Consider the following 12048-nt stretch of genomic DNA (forward strand, 5'->3'; position numbering starts at 1 on the left):
TAAAATTCCACGTCATCAATTCCTATTAAAACGGGAATTCCTCTCATATTGACAAGAAAATTTCTAACACATTTAATTAAAAAGGAAATCATTCTCCTATTATAATGAGAATTCCTCTCCTATTGAAAAAGAAAAGTCTAGCACTTCTAATTAAAACGAGAATTACACTTCTAAATTAAAACGAAATCCCTCCAATTAAAAAACGGGTTTTTAAAACTTAATTAAAACAATTTGTTGAGAAATTAAAACGGCCACAAGGATATTTTTTCAGCTCTCTTAAAATTCCACGTCATCAACTCTTATTAAAACGAGAATTCATCTCCCTATTGAAAATAAATTTTTTAGCATTTCTAATTAAAACGGGAATCATTCTCCTATTATAATGAGAATTCATCTCCTATTGAAAAAGAAAAATCTAGCATTTCCAATTAAAACGTGAATCCTTTTCCTATTAAAAACGAGAATCACACTTCTAAATGAAAACGGGATCCCACCTCCAATTAAAAAATGGTACCCGTTTTAATTAAAATAATTTGTTGAGAAATTAAAATGGGTTTTAAATACTTGATTAAAACAATTTGTTAGGAAATTAAAACGGGTTAGCAACAAAAACAGGAATCACGATTTGTTAGAAAATTTCTATATGTATAGTTATGATTGTAGAGCAAATTTTTAAAAGTGTCAGCGCGTATGCATAGGTCTACTTTCTAGTATTAATATTAAAGCTCCCATAAGGAGTATTTTTCTAGCTCTCTTAAAATTTCACGTCATCAACTCCTATTAAAATGGGAATTCATCTCTTATTGAAAAGAGAAATTCTAACACTTCTAATTAAAATGGGAATCATTTTCCTATTATAATGGGAATTCCTCCCTTATTGAAAAAGAAAAATCTAACACTTCTAATTAAAACGGAAATCATTCTCCTATTAAAAATGGGAATCACACTTAATTAAAACAATTTTTTGAGAAATTAAAACGGATTTTTAAGGCTTGATTAAAATAATTTGTTAGGAAATTAAAATGGGTTACCGACGAAAACATGAATCATGATTTGTTATATATATATATATATATATTTTTTATGTATTTATATATGATTGTTGAGCAAGTTTTAAAAAGAGTCACTGTGTATGCACAAGTCTACTTTTTAGTCTTAATGTTAAAGCTCTTGTTTTAGCAAGATTTACCAAACCACACCAGTTGGGTTGGAAGTATTATTTTCAGAAGAGATTGTAGAGGAGATGGTTGTTGGGGAGAGTAGAGACTGGGCTTCAGTGTGAAGTTGTCTACGTACCTAAATATATTGCTTGGGATCAAGTCTCGATGGGGGAGAATGACGAATGTTGGATTTTATAGGTAGGATCGGTGATCAGTTACTTTCTCATTCTCCAATATTCTAATCCTGGGATAAAGTTGGAGAACTGCTAGAGAACAATCACACGATAAGAAGTGGATGGAAGTGAATCTTAAATGTGGACGGAGTTGTGGAAGTTGATTGATTCGGTCAAACAACTTCCTCGCAAATGTTCAAGACACGTATTTAATTGAATATACTTTGCGTTGTGTAGGTAGGTAGGCTATACATTGAGTCTGAGTGTGGGCTTTTTGGGTTTTGAGCATAGGCTTTCTTGTAAATAGGTTGGTTTTGAACATGAGCTCTAACCGTGGGCTTGTATTGAAAATTGGCTATGAGTATGGACTCTGAGCATGGACTTGTATTGAATTAGGCTTTTATTGGGCCACATTTATAGGGGCCAGAACATCGCCCTCTCTCTGTTACATGGGCAAAGCCCATTTGGCAAAGAAAATACGTATTGGTTTTTTGGTAAGTGGTAGGTTTTTTATTAAATTGATCGGTAAAGTAGGAGTGAATGGTAGGATATTATTGAATGCATGGGTAGGCAAATAAATTGGGTTGATATTTTATTTTTTAATTTTTGAGGAAATTGTTTAAGTTTGGTGAAACTTAGTTTGTGTGAATACCAAAGGTGATTTGCTTAAATTGGGTATTGGGAATAGTTTGAATAGATCAAAATATAAAGGGGTTGGCCAAAAGATATAAGGGTCGGCTAATTTGATAAAAATGACAAGAGCAGTTTTGTAGAATGAGATATTAAATAAAATGATCGGCAATTTTAGATATTGGGTTAGGCTAAAAAGCAAAGTTCATTTATTTGATAAATATAAGGCAAAATGGTACTTTGGTAAATTTTGGGAAAAAAAGAAAAGAATTCATGGGTTAGGGCACACTATCCATGTTTTTCTGTTTGGTCCATCTGAAATATGTACAGCCTGTTAATATAGTTGTTGGTGAAACCACAAAAAGGTGGATATTGGTATCCATGTGGGAACATGGGGATTACGATCTACTTGTTAATTAGAAGGCTCAAAGGCAAAATAATAAAACAGATATCGACGAAAAAAAAAAAAAAAAAGCTTTGTCTTCGTTCACCAAAAATTAGTCTCCTATTCTCCCAATCTCCTATGATGAGTATCAATCAAGCTTCTCTTCAGCCTCCATTCCACTACCACGTAAGCTCTCCTCCCTAGCGCCTCCAATTCTTTTTTTTTTCCAATCAAAGACAAAGTAAAATCAAAATCAAAATGAAGATCCCTCCACTCCAAGTAGTCTACTCTCCTCTTCAAGCACTTTTCTAATCTATTGGAATCAATCAAAATCATTTTGGGTTAAAGTAATATTGGGGCTTTTGTGTTTATGGGTTTGAAAAAGAATTTCATACTCTATGAATCAATTTTATGATGTATTGAGCGAATATCTGAGAAGATAATGGAGATGTTGTTTAGTTTTGTGGGATGATTGATTGTTGATTGTTGAAACATGGGGACACAATTTTGAATATGTATTAAGTTTCTCTCAAACCTTTGATTTTTATTTTTATTGATAACAGAAGTACGTGAGACCAAACAACTTCCCCACTAATTTTGTGTTGTTTATATATATCTAATGTATTAGTTTTCATAAGTGAGGTTATCTACTACATATTCTTCTTATGCCAAACAGAGCCTAAAGGATTGGCAGTATTAAGAGTTGGAGGATGCATTGATTAAAGTAAAAGGCATGGGCTCATGGGCCGCTTTGGATGAGTTTTATTTGGTTAAGTTAAGTTAGAGTGGGGATTTAAATAATCAGCTGAAATCTAAATGGATTGGCATTTAATAATGTATTTTAGTAGTGGGCTTTCAGTAGATTTTGTGTTGATCGGGTAGTGGAAAAAAAGATTCAAGGTTCGATTAGATATGGATAGCAAGGACATCGGTTTCTTTGGAACAGAGCTGGCAGAAATTTAACTATCCACAACATGTTTTAAAGGAATATATATAAATACAAGAACCTTCAACAGCAACAACTTTGACGTTAGGGCATTCTTCTAGAAGTAATTTCTCCAACAAAAAAAATTGTTTGTCCAGCAAGGCATCTTTGACTTCTTTTGTAGCATCTAGATCTTCAAGAGGGAACATGTCTAAGAGCAAATGCAATGCGTTTTTTCTAACATTAGAATTAGCCACCTGGAATTAGAATAAACCAGGTTACATTTTTAGGTTTCAAAGTTGCTACGCTGGTCAATGGGCCAAGTTTGTGTCTCCAACTGAACTATCGATCAACAATGGATATCTATCGTTTTAACTGTATATGAACTATATAAATTTATATCCGCATGATTTTGGCAAAAGAAAAGACACTAACTTCTATGAAGAAGTATCTAAGAGCAGATAGCTATGTATACATAAGCAAGGTATTACTAAATGCAAGAGTCCAAACAGTAATACAATCTCAGGTTTCATGCGCTACATGACTTTCATTTTGTGGTTTTCAACTACAAAGTCCATTACTAAATTGGGATGCATGAATTTGGTTCTTTCATTCCTCTCCCTGCACTACATGATAACAAAGTTCCTTCAAAACAGACAGAATATCAAATATCTAGTACATTCTCTTAACAACATTGATGACAAGGTAGCCAACTAAGTCAACTATGTGAACTGAATGATGCAATACACTGACAAAAGTTGCAATCACTTTAATCCCAAGTGTCAATCCATGGATGCATAACGTAAGCTCTACTCGCCATATTGATTCAAATCATCCAAGTCAACATATCCACTTCTGTAACTTGTTACTGCCAACGACTTAGTTGAAGTTAGGATGCATGTTATGGCAAAACATGGTTGCTGATGGAAATACATAAACATGTTGAAAATACATTATAGAAATAATGTACATCCCAAGTTCATAGAACAAAGACAAATACCTGGAGTGACCTAAAGATCACAGGTTCACTGAGGCAAAATAGAAGCTTCTCAACACCATCAGTAGTTCACTGATTCACAAACCCGCCTAAAATTCTCCTTATATATAGAAGCAGCCAAGGTTTCATACCTTGCATAAACTGCCCCCTCAACCATACCCTGAAGAAACCCATTCCCAATCTCCTCCTTAGACAACCCTTCCCCAACTTTCCAAGCCCGAAAAAGAATATCAGCATATGCCTCCAACATCGACTTCCTCCCGAAAGGAATCTGTGAATGAATCAAAGCCACACAACCCTTGCAGTAACAAGCCAAGGTGTATTTAAAAAAGATGATGGAAGATCATTACCTTTGTTTTAGCTAGCTTCAAACTTGAGTATGTTGCTGATAAACACACGCCCTTATCATTTTCGATTCTTTCTTTCTTCACTTTGAAGATTGAGAAAGAGGAAAAGAATTGACCAATGGTGTACCGGCGGGGTGAGGGGGGTTTTTTTTTTCTTGTTTTGCTTTTGATTTTTTTTTCGTTAGGTTTGAGGAAGAGTTTGTCATATCATTCTATTTTTTAGTTGTTAATTACTTACTTACCCCTGGTGTACGTTCAAGTAAAGGTGTATGTTTGGTTTTTGTTTTTCATAAGAAATGAAAAAACCGAATAGACTTCTATAAAATTACAAAATAAACCAATTTTAAGGGTATTTAAGTAAAAAAGAAAGTAAATATTTTCAAAACATAGGTTCTTTTAAAATTTTTGTTGATGTGGCTCCCTATGAGCATTCTAGGAGAAAGGGATATTAATATAGGAAGGATATGGGCCGGGTCGTCAAAATAATGGGTCTGATGCAAAGTCAAAGCAGGGTGCTCAAGTGCTCAACTATAAAACCACTCTTCCAGATGAATGACTAGGCTACGTAAAAGGGAAAATCGTTTATACGGGAAAACTTCAGTTATAATAGTGACTTTGGTAACTTTGATCGGATTGAGAGCGATTCAGTGGTGATCGGTAATAGTAATTGATCGGTATAATTTGTATGACAAATTGTAATTTTTGTTAAGCTTGATAGAAAGGATTGGCAAACGAAAAAAGAATATGTTTATTAAAGGATTGGCAAACTGATCGGTGTGATAATCCATCAGTTGTACAAACTGATCGGCAAGTTCACACTAGTTTGGGTAGTATTGATCGGCAACGTGACAAACGGATCGACATTAGTGATTGAGCCGCCAAGTAATTGAGTTTCTTGATTTTGAGATATTGAATTGGGTCGGTAAGTTGATCGGGAATAGAATTTGTCGGTTTGATGTGATTGGCAAACAAATAGATGCTATGATTTCGATCGGCAACTAATGATTTGATTGGCATGTGATGAGCAAAAGGATTGGTATTATATAGTTCGGGCTATATAAGGATTGACCAGCATACTCGAATCGTTTGCGGCAATCGGATATAATTTTGATCGGTTTTGACTCTTGATTTAAGAGGGTTAGGTTGTTTAGCAACTTTATTTTTTTTTTATTTTTTAGGACAGATTGATCGGTTTTGATACTGATTGATTGCTAAAGCCATGATTAGAAAGTTCCACCCAACAATTTTTTCGGTATTAGTGATTTAGTTGTAAGGTATTTTTTTTTCGCAAATAAATAAATTGTTTGGTTGGATCGGCAATCGATCGGGATTGAATTAATATCGAAGGGGATCGGCTAAATTTAATTGATTGGCTGAGTTTCGAAATGAATTGATATAGAAGAGGATCAGCCAAATTTAATTGATTGGCTATGTTAAGAATTGGGTGGATCAGCTGTTTAAATGTTGGATTATAATCACTACTCAGAGTTGTCACTTGTTGGCAATTTAAATTGGGATTGATCAGCAATTTTAGAGTTGGATGGCTCGGGTCGTATTCTTGTAGTTAGGTTGTAACAAAGAGAGGTTAGTTGGTGTTCAAAATGGATCGGTTAATAGAACTATAGTTCCAATTGATCTGAAATTTTACAGGCTACTTAATAGACATTTTAGCAAACTATTGTAAAAAATTTTTGGAGCGCGACCCGCGCCCTAGATAACCTGTTTCCAAGCACGCCCCGCACTCAACCGCCTGGACATTGTGTCAAGCACGATCGCGCCCCGCCCCCTAGATAGCCTATTTCCAAGCGCACCCTGCGCTCAACCGCCTGGACAATGTGTCAAGCATGAGCGCGACCCACGCCCTAGGTAGCCTATTTCCAACCGCTCCCCGCGCTCAACCACCTGGAACTTGAGTTAGACAGGAGCGCGACCTGCGCCCTACCAAGGTCATTTCTGAGCGCAACCCGCGCCCTCTTCTTGAGCATCCCGATTTTCACAGGTCCGTCCAAATTTTCATTTCTTCAAGTTATTCAGTGTTTCTAACATCATACAAACACTGAGATCACGTTACAAGACGCTATTCAAACACGTAGCAAGGAGGCATTCAGGTACTCCTTCCACTCCTCGCCTCTTCTGTCAGAGAAGTTTAATTCTAGTATAATCAGGCTTGTTTTTCATAGACATAAATACCACATGCCTATCTAGAATTTCACATACTACACCTGCATCAATTGCTAAAGAACAAGAGACTCCTCTCTCTGATTTTTATAAAGCCCTAAACGATGGTCCTAAGTCGTGCATCGTTCTTGCAGACCTAGTGGGGGATTTTCGAATTCCCCCTAATATATTTAACTTGTTACCGGTTTTTCATGGTTTAGACCACGAGAAGCCTTACCAGCATATGCGTAGGATAGAGCAAGTTCTTACTACATTCCATCATCCTAGCATAAGTCCGGATCAAGTTAAACTTAAGGTGTTTCCTTTCACCCTAGCCAATAAGGCGACGTCTTGGTTAACTGCCCAAATGCCAAACTCTGTGGACTCATGGGCTCAACTTGTTCAATTATTCATGGAACAGTTTTACCCACCACTAAAGACAGATGAAATGATTCACAAGATTCATTTCTTCCGTTAAAATACTCATGAATCCTTTTCAGAGGCCTGGAATCGTTTCACTGATCTTCTCATTGAATGCCCACATCATAATCTTGTAAAAGACACGCTTGTTCGTGCTTTCTTCAAGGGAGGTTATAGATATCATGACTGGGGGTAGTTTTCTTAGTAAAGGAGCCTTGGAGGCTTATATATTCTTAGAAGATCAATCTAAGAGGAACAACAATTGGGGAGGTAATGACTCTTCCCGCTCCACTCCTTCTTTTGAGGTTAAACCTGATTCCGAGCTTAAAACTCTTATCGATGCCCTCACTAAAAAGGTAGATGCCATCTCTGTTCAACAACAACCCACTCCAGTCATGAACATTAAATCTACTCATTGTAATGTCTGTTTTAGTCTTGAGCATTCTGACTTCTATTATGCTCTTGTCTATGCACAACCACCACCACAACCATCACACTTCAACCAGTTAACTCAACATCAAGGACAAGGGAACTTAGGTAACCAGAATAGAGGTTTAGTGCCTATGACCCAGAACTATCAACATCAAGACATGAACGCTCAACAAGCCTTAATTCAAGTTCAACCATCTACAGACAAATTAGTAGTGACCTTGTTGGAAAAACAAAATCAAATTATGCAACAAAACTCTAACTTGATGAAAGATCAGCATGATCAAAACTCTAATATGATGAAACAAACGATGCAAATGATGTAGTCTTTGTGTCAAAAGGTTATTGACATGTCTCCTAACCAAAATAATAACAAAACAGGCGTGTTTCCAGGTAAAGCAGTGCCTAATCCTAAGTCAACAAACACCGCTTTTGAAATAAACAGTATTCACTGTAATGGTAATATAAACCAAGGGGACCTACAGGCAGTCACTACCCTTCGTTTAAGGAGAGTAGTTGATAACAAAGTAGTTATGCCTAAAGACCACCCGCAAACAGAAACTGAAAATAAAACCATATCGAATACTGTCATAGAAATTGATGATCCTATACCTGTAGAGGTTCCAATATGGACACCTAGATGGAAAACGGCTAGAGATAAAGCAAAGACTAATAATATTGCTAAATATAACGATAAAGCACCTTATCCCCAGAGACTAGTTGTGTTTAAAATGGATGAGAATTTTGATGAGATTATGAAAGTGTTTAAAAATCTAACTATAAACCTACCTATTCTAGATGCTATAAAAAGTCTACCTGGATACGCTAAGTTTCTAAAAGAGTTGTGCACCAAGAAAAGGAAAACCAACATACCCCACGAAGCATTCTTAACTGAACAATATCCCTCTTTATCTGAACATAATGGAATTGTTAAGTACAAGGACCCTGGTTGTCCTACTGTATAATGCACCTTAGGTGATACCTTCATAACAACTGCTTTATTAGACCTGGGAGCGAGTGTTAACTTACTCCCTTTTTATTTATATAAACAACTGGGTCTAACAAAACTTCAACCAAACAAAATGACTTTGCAGTTAGCTGATCGTTCTATTAAGTATCCCAAGGGTGTAGTTGAAAACATTCTCGTTAAAGTGCAGGATTTTTACTATCCAGCCGACTTTGTTATTCTTGACACAAAAGTTGCTCATGATTCTATTCCCATCATCTTAGGGCGTCCTTTCTTGGCAACTGCCAATGCCCAAATCAATTGCCGGGATGGCTCAATGACTCTTTCTTTTGGAAATCTTTCTATGGAAATTAACATGTTTAGACAAAAGCAGAGACAACTAGGTATTCCTGTAGAAGGTGAAGTTAAGTCTATTGAGAGTTTAGTATATCACATTGGTGCTTCCGACGATCTCGCCCCTACACTAGTAGATACCCCTCTTATGGAAGAAGACAAAGATCACAATTTTGACTCCTTGAACATAACTAAACTAGAGAAAGAATTTTCCACCCTGCCTTCTGACACTACAAGAGATGGAGTAAACCTCACAATATATGAGATAGATGAATTCCTTAAAGATGGAGATGAATACCATAATTATATGGATGCGAACAACCTAGATGAGGAATTGGACTAGTTTCTAAGAGCCTGTGATGATCCACCCTCTCAAGCACTGCCTAGAGCACCACCCTACCAACAACTACATGAGCTAATCCCTCATAGAATCCAATCATTCTTCCCACCCTTTTCTTCTAACACTTATTCACATTCCAAGTATCTTCCACAACCATCCATTTTCCCACGATCATTCACTTGGACATCTTTTCATTCAAAGAAAAAGAAGAAACTTTATGCTTGATTAGGTTCTAGATCCATCAGAATTCACTCCCATTCTACTAAGCCATGCCATAGGAAATCTTGGTGCTTAATTCTGTTTAATGGTGCATCCCGTGTTAACTATTTATGGAAAGATCCACAATTATTTAGATTATTGATATATGGGAAACTGCATTTTAATACATATATATCACATTAAGTCTAGGGAATCTAGCTTTAAAAGACCCAAGTTTTTGTACAATACTAACTTTCTGGAGTATAGGCTAAACAAAAATTTTCAAACTTAAAAAGAGTTTTCTAATTTTGTTTGGGGGTGGCATATTTTGGTATTTCATTTCAAATCTTTTTGCCACCTTTTGCCTGTCATGTTTACTCCAGTAGAGTTTGTGTTAGTTCGTACGTAACAGTTTAATTATGCTTCATGTTATCATATCATTTTTACAATATTTCTGTTACAGGTACTGCCAATTTTTGCCACGTTTCTATGGTAAATCCTTTCCTTATCTCTTTACACTTTGAGGACAAAGCATTTGATTGTTTGGGGGTGGGATAGAAACATTTGCAAAAATTAAGTACTTTTAGGATGTAAATTACACTTTTTTTATATAAAAAAAAAATCATAAATATTGTTTATACTAGGCACTTAGTGATAATGGTATTATTCCCTTCTCCATGATGATATTAGTCTAGAAATCTCACGTAGTACTTGAATTAGGATTTAATTTTTGAAACATAGATTAATACGTAGGTAATAGTCATTGCATCTTTTCACGAACATCTTGCATGACCATCTTTGATTGTACTTGGCAGTATTTTTCTGAGACCTAAGTTAGAGTACTTAATACATATCCTGTGAGCATCTAGCCTAATTAAAAGCCTCATAAAAGTGAAATGTCTGAGTGATGACACAAGGGAGAAGTAAATTCTGAGTAGAGAAATCACACATCCACTTGCTTGATCACCACACCATATCCTAAGCGAGAATTTAGGCCCTCTTTGGATTGATATAGCCAGAAATTCACACCTATATGAAATTTATTATCCGCTAGTCGCCCCACTGAGCTTTTCATTAGCCTTTTCACAAACCACAAATCTTTTACCCAATAAAACAAAAGAAAAAATAAAATTAGCCTACCTATCTGGATGAGTCTGAGAAATGGGATGAGTGAAGAAAAGAGAAGAGAAATGTAAACAAAAATTAGTTAGTTGCTTCAGGAAAAAAAAAGAAAAAAGAAAAAAGAAAAAAGAAAAGAAGTTTCCATCCAAAGAAAATAAAAATAAAATAAAATAAAAACTCCAAAAATAAAATAAAAGGAGTCAAAAAGCCAAAATAAAAAGGCTAAGAATGGAAACAAAGTGTAGAAGTAAAAAAACAAGGTTTTCTCTAGTTATATAATATGAAGACCCTACTTTCTCAGACTTGTCTTTTTGAATATCCATTTCCTTCCTTCTTTAACCAACACCTACACCCCGTATCACCTAATAAAGACCTCTAGCTCAATTAGGAATATGTTGGTGTGATAGTAAGTGGTAGATATGTTTGATCGACCTCGGCTTTATTGGATTGTCATTGAGATTGTGAGGAAACGTGTGCCTACTGCACACTGGAGTTAGCAAACTTGAGTGGAAAAATCAGAGTGTTATGTGTTTTGACACATTCCTTGTGAGAACCTACTTAGGTACGCTACCCAAAAGTTTCAAAAATGGACCTGCCATTGCATTGCATATCATAGTTCATTGTATAGTTGTTTTTCTTAAGATGATTTGATTGTTATGCATATATTAGTTTAAGTTTTAGAATGATCATTCTTGTTTAAATACTAGTGAGATGTATAGATCATTGAGACATAAATAAGAAAACAAAAGTTTTATTTCTTAGTCGTTGTAGTATAGATGAAGTTTGTGAATACCTTCACTGGAAAACTCTCACGAGGCTATAACTCGTCCACTAAGGAATTCCTAGTGGTTTAAGGCCTTGTTACATATGGTCAATGCAATCGCACTCGGTGAAACGAGATTAGTTAGAACTCCATTTTTGGTCACTTATTCTAATTTCTCATATTTGCTTAAGGACAAGCAAAATGCTGTTTGGGGGTGGTTTGATAAGAGCTCAAAATTGTAGTTTTAACCTCTTTAACAATATTGCTTTAGACCAATTATGTGATTAATAAGTAAGAGTTAGTACTGTTATCGTGCTTTTGTGTATTTCAGGCTACGGAGTCGAATATGTGCAGAAATGCGCCCCTTCTGTGAGATAAAGGAGCAAGGGTTGGTTGCTAAGAAGTTCTGTATTTAAAGGCCAAGATTCAAGGAGAAAAAGTCTTTTTAAAGCCCGGTCAAAGCTGAAAAGTCAAAGTCAATGCGGGCAGAAATAGCACACAAAAGTCAGCAAAACTTCCGAAGGCCGTATCTTTGGACTAAGACCTCATAATTGGGCCTACCTTATGTCAAAACGATCGACTCGGAAAGAGCTTTCCAATGGTTCTAGCCTTGATCCAATAAGAGGAGCAAAAGTGGGCAAAAAGTCCGTGGAAGTAAAATCTAGCTGAAAAGGCCTCTGTGGACTGAAGAAATTGGGTTTT

The 12048-nt window shown here is 35.8% G+C and overlaps 1 non-coding gene across 1 annotated transcript; it reads right to left on the reverse strand.

Annotated features, from left to right (window-relative positions):
- Positions 1–7219: 7219 nt before the first annotated feature.
- LOC147505483 (small nucleolar RNA R71) lies at positions 7220–7326 on the reverse strand. The gene has a single exon (XR_015194131.1). It is a non-coding gene; the product is annotated as a small nucleolar RNA R71 (small nucleolar RNA).
- Positions 7327–12048: the final 4722 nt, after the last annotated feature.

This window comes from Coptis chinensis, chromosome 4, assembly GCF_015680905.1.
Source record: "Coptis chinensis isolate HL-2020 chromosome 4, ASM1568090v1, whole genome shotgun sequence".
NCBI classification, from domain to species: domain Eukaryota; kingdom Viridiplantae; phylum Streptophyta; class Magnoliopsida; order Ranunculales; family Ranunculaceae; genus Coptis; species Coptis chinensis.